At 37.2% G+C, this 12,579-nt stretch overlaps 1 protein-coding gene across 1 annotated transcript in view; it reads left to right on the top strand.

Annotated features, from left to right (window-relative positions):
• The first annotated feature begins 2,163 nt into the window (after positions 1–2,163).
• The window catches only part of LOC131427736 (uncharacterized), a 53,856-nt gene continuing 43,440 nt past the window's right edge, over positions 2,164–12,579 (top strand). Inside the window, exon 1 of the mRNA XM_058591188.1 lies at positions 2,164–2,310. The gene's annotated coding sequence lies outside the window, so the exon portion shown is untranslated. The remainder of the gene's footprint in view (positions 2,311–12,579) is intronic.

The following is a 12,579-nucleotide window of genomic DNA, read 5'->3' as shown; positions in this document are numbered from 1 at the left end:
TTCCCGACAAGTGTTGCATCGCATTTTTTGGACGCTGGAGCCCAAATTTTTTTTAACTCCTGCATGTTCTCAGCTGCCTTACCAGTCTTCTTGAAGACACTCTTCACAATTGCCCAGTAACGTTCGATGGATCGAAACTGAGGGCAATTTGGTGGATTGATATATATCTCAACGAAATTTATACCCTTTTCCGCAAGCCAATTGAGAGCGATTTTGGCATAGTGATCCAACGCTAAATCCGGCCAAAACAGTGGAGGTGTACTATGCTTCTTATGCCTTTATATATGCCCGCAATCTTTTCTGGAGTTACCCAGATCGATAGATTTCTGCATTTATAGTTCCGGTTGTGTAAAAAATGATTGACTTCAAACCACGGGAACATATTGCTTGCCATACCAATACCTTTCGACCGAATTTCTCCACTTGAATCGACCTGTCCGCATCGCTCACTTCCTCGCCAACGACGACAGTGAAGTATTGTGGACCTGGAAGGGTTTTTGAGTCCTCCTTTACATAAGTCTTATCGTCCAAAACGCAAAACGCATGCATCCGGACACTGCAAAAGACGCGAATACAATCTCCAGGCCCTTGTTGCTGCACGCTTTTTCTGTTCTACACTTTATTTCGAGATTTTCTGCTTCTTGTAGGACTTCAGGTGATTTCGCCTCTTGATACGCTGTATCATTCCGACACTCGTTCCTGCTTTTTTGGCCAAACTCGTATTGACATTGATTTGTTCTTTATGGTTAGAGATACCATTTTCTGGTCCAGTTTCGGGTTGGAAGAACCGAGTTTTCTGCCTCTTCCTGGTAGCTCATCCAAAGAATAGTGTTCCCCAAACTTATTAATGATGGTTTTAACACTGGCATGATGAATTCCAAACTGCTACGAAAATTTTCGCATAGTAATACCTCTCTCACTTAGCCATGTGTCTAGAACCTTAATTTTAACTTCGTTTTCCATACGTGACATTTGAAAACGCAGAATTGCAACCGCACAAACAAGTAAACAAACGAAAGCTGGCAGCCAAACGCACAGCATGCTGTGATCTGAGCTTAAAAAACCATCACAAATACATGCGTACAACACAAATGTATGTGGATAGCTTATTTTCGATACACTCCTTAATTAGATCTTTACTATCCGGAAGGGAATTTATGTGAGATTTTGTTGAGTCTCTATTGCCGTCTATTTTTTTTTTACCCAATATTTTCTCAACAAGATCTTGAACGGATTTTTTTAACCTTGTAGGATTGTAAAGTTTTTTTAATATGTTCATCGCCATTTCTCTCTACTTCACATTTATATTCAAGCTAACTGCAAAAATTGACGATTGACATAGGTTTCTTAGTTTTTTACCAGTAGAAAGAATGATTTATCATATATATTGCTATCGCTTTTCTAAAGATTTCTTTTCTAAAACTAACACGAATATGAGTACGCTCGTTTTGAAATTGCACTATTGACTATTGCACATTGTTATACTAATTTTATTGTGAAGCTGTTGTCTAGATACGAAGCGAAGATATTGGCCCCGATCTACTCGCTGTCCGTTGATTGTAGGAGGCCAAATAATTCACAACATGATCTGGTGACCATCGTGATGACTATTACTCTGCTACAATCGAATGTGCTCCAGAAGTACTTGGATATGATCATTTAATTTGAAAAAGTATGCACCTGCAATTTTTTCGCAAAAATCAATGATTACAATCGATACTGGGTTTGTTTTTCTGTCACTTTTGTGTATGTCCGTGAATCCAAGTTAAAAACAGTGGTTTTCATATTTTGAATATCCTCGCTTAAATATCGTATAGAACAGAACAAGTGACGAACTTGGTCACCCCAAGTCACTTGAATTCCCAACAGCAGATGTGCGCTGTTCATGCGTGTGTGCTGCTGGAGATTCATTCCCCACTATCTTGCTTCAGCAGTTGGTAGTCTTGCACGGCTGCCGGTACTAGTGAAGGTAGCTATAGTCGCCTCGTTGTGGTCTTAGTCGTCGGCGTCGTCTTAGTCATAGTGATCTACGTGATCAAGACGAGACCGGTAGAACCACAACGAATACCTCTGTCTCTGTCCCGCGAATAGCCACGGCAACCGGGCTTTGCATGTATTGCCCGGTAGGTGTATGCAAAGCTCGGCACTTCGCTATAAAATCCCAACACCCCAATGAGTTCACTTTTGTTTTCATTCGAGTGTCTGCCTATCTAGATAAGGAAAAGAGCGTCTCCGGAGCTCTGAAGTAAAGTTGCATTTTTCGTGGTTCAACTCTTTGTGTTACAGTACCGAAAGAAGTGAGCCCACAAGGTAAGGACAAAACAACACCATGGCCAGGTGCAGGATAAAATTTCGGCGAAGGATTCGTGATTGCTAACGAAGCCAACGATCGTTGGCAAAGCAAACTTATTTATTCAGAAATGAAATACGAAGTGTTATTAATTGAAGTGAGAATATTTTTCTGGACTATGTGTGAAATGGACTTTTTTTACGGATAGTGTTTTTTTGTGATGGGTGATTGAATCTTTTGTCATACTGCTAAACGCATACGGTAAACATCTGGCATACTAAATATATTTTTGCGACAAACAAAACAACAAAAATCAATGCCCAATTCGCCCGAAAGCGATCATTATTATGCAACATGCGACCCAGTTGTGGATTATTCAACAAATCACCCAATTGATCCACATGGGTTGTTAACGGGAAAGGAGCGCTAGTCGGGTTGCAGAAAACTGAAACTGAACAACAAGCATTATTCAGCACGACACTTACGGAGCGCATGGGATTCCAGTTAATCGTGATTTTTTTTCTGCGAACAGAATGTGAAACAATGAAAAGGATTTTTTTTTTGTAAATTGGACATAATTGAATAGTTTCATCATTCTCTGGCCAACTCAGGGCCAGTTCAGGTTTAGAATAGATCTACAGATCAAAACAGGATTTGCCATGATGTAACACCGTTGGAATCGATATTTGATTGGTTGTGCGGCTGTGTGCTAAGTGTCAGGCTTGAATGTGCTAATGATAGTGAACCTAAGCTGTTTGAGGTGATTTGAGCGAGTCATTAGCAACTGAAATGAGCAGACATAAGATTAAGCGGAATGATACCGATGTTGAAAGTGAGAAATGCGAGAACTTCCCCGGGATGTTATGTTATACCGTGTTTCATCGAAACTGGAATTTACCTTTCGTTTTCACTTGTTAACCTTTGCGATAGTTTGTTTTTTTTCGGTCGTAATGTTGGTTATGTAGACTAAAATTATGAAAATTACTACCATCAGCTGCTTAGTTTACTGCTTTTCAAACAAAGCCTTTATGGTTAAACTCTGTAATTTTAGGAACTTCTAGACTGTCCTTACTCATACATCTTTTTCTGAATTTTTACAACTTTTTCTGAATTTTTTTAAAATACTAAGAATTAATAGGAAACAAATAGAAAACGAGATATGATTTGAATTTTGCCCCAGGGACAGGAATTTTCTTCAATCAGAAAAACTGCTTGTGAAATTCACGAATTGATCTGATAAAAATATGTATCATAATATCGCTACCAGGCGAACGATAGAGCAGAAAATGTGACGATGATTCGACAAAGTATGTAAATGCTAACTAGCGCTCAAGGCCACTAAGGCCAAGATATTCAGAAAATAGTGCCATGGATAGGATAAAGTTTATATACGTAAGTCTATCTCTGAAGAAATTTGTTTCCACTATTTTTTTTTCAATTATCGTTTTTCAACATGTTTAGCGTTGTGAATGTGTGTGTTTAGCTTATTCCAAGCCTCAATGTCTAGCGGCGGTTTACAGAAAAATATGGTTCCATGTGATTTGTTTATATATGCAAAAGAATTTCGCCCAGGACTAAGGCAGGTGTTAAATCAATCGAATTGTGATGACCTATTTCGTATACAGAGCAAATCGTGCTCCGAAGTTATCATTCCACACACCAGCCCCGCCTTAATGCAATGTTTGCATCAAATTGATTCGAACATTTTAGATATTGCACACATCTGAACATGCTTCCTATAGACTATCCTTCACTAATAATAAGAAGAGAAAGATTATTTATACCCAAACAATTATTTTACTCATAGGCCGTATTTAGTTTTATATGTCGAAATCTTCAAGTATGATAAAAAAATGGCAATCCATACATATTGCGAGGAATGTTACAAACATTTTTGATACAAACAAGTTTAAAAAGGAAGAATGAAGGAATTTTAAGGAAGGATTTTTAATAACTTTTGTATTTCAAATGGCAAGTAGTTACATACAAGACGATAGCACTCAGTCGACGCCATTCTATTGACAAAATGTCATCAAAGACACACGAGTTATCTCACCTTCGGACGACCATGTTTGCCGCTAGGTTCAATGTTTAGACAGATAAAATCATTAACGCAAAAGGATAATGCCACAGTACCAAAACTATTGGTTTACTTGAAACGTGATTACCACGTAATTAGTCTGTAACAACACACTTGAGATAAAAAAAACCTGAACTCACAACTTCTGTGACCGGCATTTTGGAGCGTTACAAATGACATATTGTTACAGTTGATTTATTACTTGAATCAAGCATTCTGATATGATTTTCAACGTTTAGATATGTAATCTCACGTACCTGTTTGAAAGATTGGGTTTGTAAAGCATAACAAACTGTAAATGGTTTAAATTTTTGCTGTGAGACTGTAAATTTTTAAAATTTCAATAAAATGCTGAAGTGTAAGGGGTTAAATTCATTTGGTATAATATCAATATACTAGTGACCTCCCAAAATTTTTGTGACTTTGTTCAATACAGAAAAAGTTCAAGTTTTGAAAAGTCTTTCGCTATACGTTTTTCGCTCGATAGCTTGCAAATCCGGACAGTTAAGTGGATTCATCTCTTTCGGTACAATGTGAACTCCATTTGCTTTATATTATTCCAGTATCTTTGGCCTAGTGACAAGATGCCAAATCAACTCAGAATAGTAAGGAAGCGTCATGGTTGCGGAGGAATGGTAATAATCGCCGCTTTGTAGGCATTCTTCATGATGAACTTTCTTGTCTTTCGTTCTGGTAGTGGTGAAACTTTGGCTTGCTCGACCATAGCTGCATATTTCCTGCCAAACTAAATAGTTTTTAAGACACTTGTACTTTTCTTCGTCCTGAAATGCTCTTCTACGCCGTTCCGTTGCATGGCAGTATGAAAAGACATTCCGGGATGCTACTCAAAGACTACCAGCGCATTAGTTTCATCGTCCATTATCACTCTGTTTATCATTACGGTTCGGTACAGCTATCACCTTCAACGACTTCATAAAATTTTCGTCATTTTTCAATTTTTAATTTGCAGTGGGAAAACAAAAGAAACACACGGCACCTGTCAAAGATGAACTTGATTCATCGGCAGTTCATTTGTGTCGTCATCGTGTAAAACCTAATTCAAATTAGAATGAACCCGTGAACAAACCACTGTGAACTGTGTGTTCATTTAGTGAATTTTGTGAGGCTATGTCATGTTCATGTAAATCTAATTATATTTTTATCGTGACGTTACAAATAAATAAGCATTCATTCTTGATAGTTCAGCGGTATTGTTTACAAATAAGCTTTAAAAAAAAACAAGGAACACATCCCAAACAATCATCTTTACACTTCACAACTAGCCATTTTTATTTAATAAATCCCTGAAACGGATCGTATCGAATCGTTAACGAATGTTTTGTGGCGATATGGACTGTAAACGGTCTGATCCGTTGGTCATCAAACAAACAAGAGAAAAGTTTGTTTACAAACAGTACCGCTGAACTGTCAAAATGTGTTCATCCGATTGAGGTTAGCAGTGACGGTAAAAAAACTAATTAGGTTTTTCAAGATGACATCACACATGAATTATTAATGAATAAAGTTCATGCTTGACATGTACCGGTGGTTTATTTACATTTGCAATAACTAGAATTAGAATCAGTACATAAACAAACTACCGTTAGCAGGCAAATGTCAAATGATGTTAATTTAGTGAATTTTGTGAGGTTATGTCATGTTCGGGCAAAACCTAATTACTTTTTGCACACCATCTTCGAGCAAAAACCTTATTGTATCTCCGAAAAATGGCTTTGCACAATGAACAGACATACGTTCGTCAGTATGTGGAACATTTCACGCGTTGATGACGGGATATATGTTACATATTTAGCGGTGTTCAGATTCTGTCGCGAACAAGCTTATTGACTATCTCAGAAATGAGTCCAGGTTTGTTTGCTTTTTACCTCTATCATTGGAAATTCAATTCGCTAACTGTTGGCTGATCTTATGAAAAATGATAGGTCTCAAACTGAGAAGGGTAGTCATTAAAGTAAATTGATGAAATGATCACGACAAGCAAAAATATCAAAAACTGGGACATTGGATAGTCTTCCTTGGGTAAGCAAAATCGTTGAGTACGATTTTCATTTATCCCGTAATGGTAAGCGGGGGGATTCTTTGGGTAGATTCCATTATTAATCTATTACTGACTGTTATGAAATCATAACGTTTCATGAGGCTTATGGAATTACTACAAAGATCAAAACTTCACAACATAATGCCTGCACGTTTACCTTGTACACTAATTTTCTATAATTTTATTCCGAATTCTAAAAAGCAATGCAACTACTAAACACCGAAATCAGTTAAAATTATCAATACCATATGGCTCGATATCTAGTGTAATAATAAAAAAAAACGGTTGAATTGCGTTACCCGCGGTATCCACACACAAATTTATTTCTCATTATAATATTCGATTTAAGCCCTCGAATGAGTAAATCCTATCTTCTTAACTTATGTCTCGAGCACTGACCTGTCCGGTCAAGATCTGTTCAGGTATAGAAAATCAAACACCGAACATGAAGCTGGTTTATTTCAAGGTGTGGGGCCCGTCCGTTCCAAACCAGTCGGTCACTCACTGCGAAGACAGCGGTGATCCCCGTTCTCTGGGATCGCGACGCGTCGACATGAATTCGAAATTCGTCGCATCGTCGACAGACAAACGCTCGAGGGACAATCGCTGCGTAGGTAAAGCTTACGGTCGGTTTGATGGGCGCTTCGATTGGTGTACTTTCCGAGAAGCAGTCCCACATGCGATGTCCATCTTGCCACGTTACTAGAGAATGGAATTTCAAGGACTTAAGGCGTTTGTCACGTGATTGAAATTCATATTCACAGAACTCAGAAGGTATGTTAGTTAGTTTCTTTTTCGGGTGCAATAGTGGCAGGAGTAAGTTTGAGTTATATCTACAAAAGCTTACTTGTAGAATGGAAACATAGCGTTTAATTTAAACAGAAATGATCAAATTATAAGACAGCATCACTATGTCAAATTTTAATGAATGTTCGATAGGAAAACACTAACCAATCTATAATTATTAGGTTTTTTAATTTTTCCGTAGCATCCAGATTAGGATCACTTAATATTCCTTTTCAAAGAACTGATATCCATGTCTGAAAACAATACCTTCTAGAATGTTCGAGATGTGTAACCTGCGAAATTCGGTTCAATCGGGCTGCTTTCTTATTTGTGTACCATCACATCCAAAAAAAGAAGAAAGGTTTCGAGTTCGAGTCCAGTCTCTGAGATAATGTTTTCATTTCAGTTTTATTCCATCGATTATTTATTTTTCATTCTGTTAGTTTCAATGAGTCTCGAAAAAACTAAAACTAAGTTTATGGCGATTTTATGAGATTACAAACAAATAAACTAATACAGGGTGATTTTTTAAGAGCTTGAGAAATTTTTTAAACAATAAAACGCATAAAATTTGCAAAATCTCATCGGTTCTTTATTTTAAACGTTAGATTGGTACATGACATTTACTTTTTGAAGATAATTTCATTTAAATGTTGACCGCGGCTGCGTCTTAGGTGGTCCATTCGGAAAGTCCAATTTTGGGCAACTTTTTCGAGCATTTCGGCCGGAATAGCCCGAATTTCTTCGGAAATGTTGTCTTCCAAAGCTGGAATAGTTACTGGCTTATTTCTGTAGACTTTAGACTTGACGTAGCCCCACAAAAAATAGTCTAAAGGCGTCAAATCGCATGATCTTGGTGGCCAACTTACCGGTCCATTTCTTGAGATGAATTGTTCTCCGAAGTTTTCCCTCAAAATGACCATAGAATCGCGAGCTGTGTGGCATGTAGCGCCATCTTGTTGAAACCACATGTCAACCAAGTTCAGTTCTTCCATTTTTGGCAACAAAAAGTTTGTTAGCATCGAACGATAGCGATCGCCATTCACTGTAACGTTGCGTCCAACAGCATCTTTGAAAAAATACGGTCCAATGATTCCACCAGCGTACAAACCACACCAAACAGTGCATTTTTCGGGATGCATGGGCAGTTGTTGAACGGCTTCTGGTTGCTCTTCACTCCAAATGCGGCAATTTTGCTTATTTACGTAGCCATTCAACCAGAAATGAGCCTCATCGCTGAACAAAATTTGTCGATAAAAAAGCGGACTTTCCGAATGGACCACCTAAGACGCAGCCGCGGTCAACATTTAAATGAAATTATCTTCAAAAAGTAAATGTCATGTACCAATCTAACGTTTAAAATAAAGAACCGATGAGATTTTGCAAATTTTATGCGTTTTATTGTTTAAAAAAGTTCTCAAGCTCTTAAAAAATCACCCTGTAGTAGAAAAGCTGAGATCAAAACAAAATTACACTGTTTCCATGCAACCCATATTTGAGAATGATCGTCTTACATGAGAAATATGAATGGAAAAATGAAATAAAAATTGGAAACGAATTGAGGATGAGGGAATATTTTTGAAAAAATTATAAACACAAAACCATAAGAAAATAAGTAGATGTATGAAAAGTATGGAAACTGTGAAGAACTTATACATTTTAATGAATTCACATCCCAAATTAGCAGCAAAGAGCAAGTCCTGGTGATCATGGGCTACTTACAATTATATATATATATATATATATATATATATATATATATATATATATATATATATATATATATATATATATATATATATATATATATATATATATATATATATATATATATATATATATATATATATATATAATTGTTGTAGTGGAAATCAAACACAATCTTTGTTTCAAAGAACTATATTTCGAGCTAAGTTCAGTTTCACGTCCGATCAGTAATTTACAACTGGGATGAACCCTTTTTGTATAAGGTCATTTGACATAATACCGTTTGGCATAATACCATTTGGCATAATGCCTTTTGGCATACAGTCATTTGGCATAATTGTCATTTGGCATAATGGTCATTTGGCATAATGATCATTTGACATAATGTCATTTGTCATGATAATTATTGGACTCGCAATATTTTGATCTAATGTGAAATTTCGTTTGTGCTTCGATCGAGTAATGTTTTGCAAGAAAAACTCAAATGAAATATGTGAAATTTATATCGTTTCAAATATTTCAATATTAGGTGAAAAAGCATTATTTCACAACTCACTCAGTGCTCGCAAAATATTTATTTCGTCATAGATGATTCAGGTCGAGTCGGAAGCGCTTTCGCAGAAATCGCCTCTATCTAGTTACGGGCGTTTGCACGGATTACTCAAAGCTAGGGGCTATCCCTCAGTTAAGTCCTAACGAGCGGTAGTGAGGTTGGACAGCAGGTCGTCAAAAACAATGCGCGTAGCCGCATTAGACCTTTCAAAATCTCAATAAATTAGAACAAATTGTTTTAAGCTGTTATACCGAACGACCATCACAGTACCAAAGATTTGTAAATTTATGTCAAATGACTGTTATGCCAAATGACCATTATGCCAAATAGCCATTTTCCAAATAACCATTATGCCAAATGGTTTTATGCCAAACGACCTTATTCCAAACTGGGTAGCCACATGCCTTTTTGTTGAATCACTACAATTTTATATAACGCTCCTAGCCAACGGTTCTAGAAGAGTTATTTAAATTCATTTATTTTACATGACTCAGAATTTTAGAATCTTAGCCTGGGTTGGCGGTTGAATGCAATGGGCGCTAGTCTTACAAGCCAGTTGTCATATGTTCGAGCTCCGACATGGAAGGATTCATAGTGTCAGTAGGAACGTAATACTAAATATGCAATGATTCAGTACGCTAAGAATTAGTTGCGAAGTCTGTTGTAACAGAAAGGACATATTCCACAAAAGGAATGCTATGCCAAGACTTTGCTTTGCAGAATAGTGCCGGTTTATTTGATAAATTCAATATATAAATGAAGTCACTGTTAATTTTGTGCTGGGTCTCTTTGATACCTTTTTCCTTGGAGGCAGAGATGGCATTTCACCAGAGTTATACACGCTAGAGTCAGATTTTTGCCACACCGAGGATGCAAAAAACGAAGCACCGCACAAAGAGGAAAGCGCACTTCTTCTCAGTGTCGAATAGACAGCATTTGAGTGTGTGCTTGTGGTTAAAGCAGCTGGCGCGAGTGAAACACATTCTCTTCGCATGAATCGCTCACACGCGCTCTTGTCTAAATACACCCAAGTGACCACTGGCGCGTGATGGTGAGCGAACACTTCTGTGAACTTCAATTAATAGAGAGTAGATCTGGCCTTGCTATGAAAAATTTGCAAGGAAAACCGAAAATTTGACCATAAATTGTTTTATTTTGCTGATTTTGCGTGTCCACGCTTCATCTACGAAAACCATACAGCAGAGTGCTCACCGGCGTGTACACCTCTGTGAAAGTATCTGCATCTACTTCAGAGAATTTATTAGCTAATGCTCTAGCACTTTGGTGCGATTCATTGGAAGAGGTAAAAGGAAATAAACAAACGCACTCATGATGCGTGTACACTTTACCAGACCCTGTCAGCTTGGAGCGAAGTCAATCTTCAGTTCAGCAACGCCATCGCACGGCATCACATTCAACATATCATGTCAATTGTATGGGTGCGCAACCCTGCTATTTTGGCGCGCACGAATTTGACATTTTTCTCCCCTACTTCTATGTATAAGATTCGATGCGGGCTCGCCTGGGGGCGACATGCTCGCAAAACAGGATGTTGCCAATGATTTGTTCGGGAAATGTGAGAGCTGGATATCTTGTTAATATGATGTCTTTTATTTTACACAACAGTGGTGTATAAATGTGAAAGAGAAGAGCTCTCGTTGAAGTTGTCAGTGCGAGGGGAGAAATTTTGCTTGCTCTTCGTCACACAGAGGAGATAGACATCTCTGCTTGGAGGAGAGGCAGTCTCTTTATCATCCCGCGCGGCTTGGGAGACGATTGGCTCACTAATCGCAGTTTCGTCTATTGATCGTCATCGCTGTTGGTGTTTTCGTCGTTGTTGTTGGAAGCAGTATTTTTGTCCTCATTATTTTATGAAGTGTAGATATCAGTGTTAGCCGTAGTAGTTTTTGTCAAGTTTTGTATCGCAAGTGCTAAGGGTGGTTTTTGACACCACTTGTATGAGGCTTAATGACTCTCGTATGTGATCAGCGTTTTGAATTGGATTTCTTCGTCACCGAAAACTAACTAAGGACGAATAATCCTTTTCAAAGCACAAACGTAATACTAGAATATCATTTCGTCCGCCCTTTCCTGTCAAGGCTCTTTCTTATCGTGATTTTTAATAAGCGCGCAACAATGGAATTTCATCCACTGACATGGTTATGTTGAACATGAAATTGTTGTGCACAATGCTTTGAGTTTTTTCGCCGCGAATTTTTCTACTCTCGCTTCGTGTTCCTGAAGAAACTGTTTGTATATTGCCTTACCAGTTTTATTTAGTTGCAGCTCTTGTACATTGGAGTGCATATTTTCCATCAGCAATGCTTTAATTTCGTTTACCGAAGGCCCATTACAGTTCTTTCCGAATTCAATAACAATTGCCTTCGGTCGTGCAACCGGCATGTCGGATCGATTTGTTTTTATGTTTGCTCATCTCACATTAGTCGTATTTTTTCACAATAGTCGTATAATATTTCTACCACCAAGACCGCAGCGGCACGCCTGTTTTGAACAACACGTGTATTGTACATTTGACAGCCGACTGTTTGAGAAACTTACCTTTCAATGTGAATGTTTCTTCGAATTTTGATTAATTTCAGTAAGTTGTGGCAAACGGAACTCGATCTGAAAACCATAACAAAATTAAATTAAAATTGTAGCTCGTTTTGATATTCATACTAAGAAAGATGTACAGCTTTCCAGCCCATAGATAATTCTATTTAAATTGAACCAACATTTGATTTGTGTTATTTATTTTATATATAATCAAAAAATGTTTGTGGTTTGAGCGTTTAGTGGAATAAAACTATACCGTTTTTGAAAAAAATGAAAGTTCCCGCTAAATTTTACTATGAAGATATGAAGTCTTCATAGTAGAATTTAATAGCACTTTCATTTTTTTTCTAAAACGGTTTAAGATAAAAAAAATTTGGTTTCTTGAGTATTATAGTGAAATTATCGTATTCTGATCATATCATATTATCATACTGAAAGTAAAAGCAAACGAATCGCAATTTACGAGATACCATTTTAAATCAATTAAAATGCAACAATAATACTTTACATAAAAAATAATTTTAGATATACTCAGATACAATCTATAC

This window comes from Malaya genurostris, chromosome 2, assembly GCF_030247185.1.
Source record: "Malaya genurostris strain Urasoe2022 chromosome 2, Malgen_1.1, whole genome shotgun sequence".
Lineage (NCBI taxonomy): Eukaryota > Metazoa > Arthropoda > Insecta > Diptera > Culicidae > Malaya > Malaya genurostris.
This window is presented reverse-complemented; position numbering and strand designations above follow the sequence as displayed.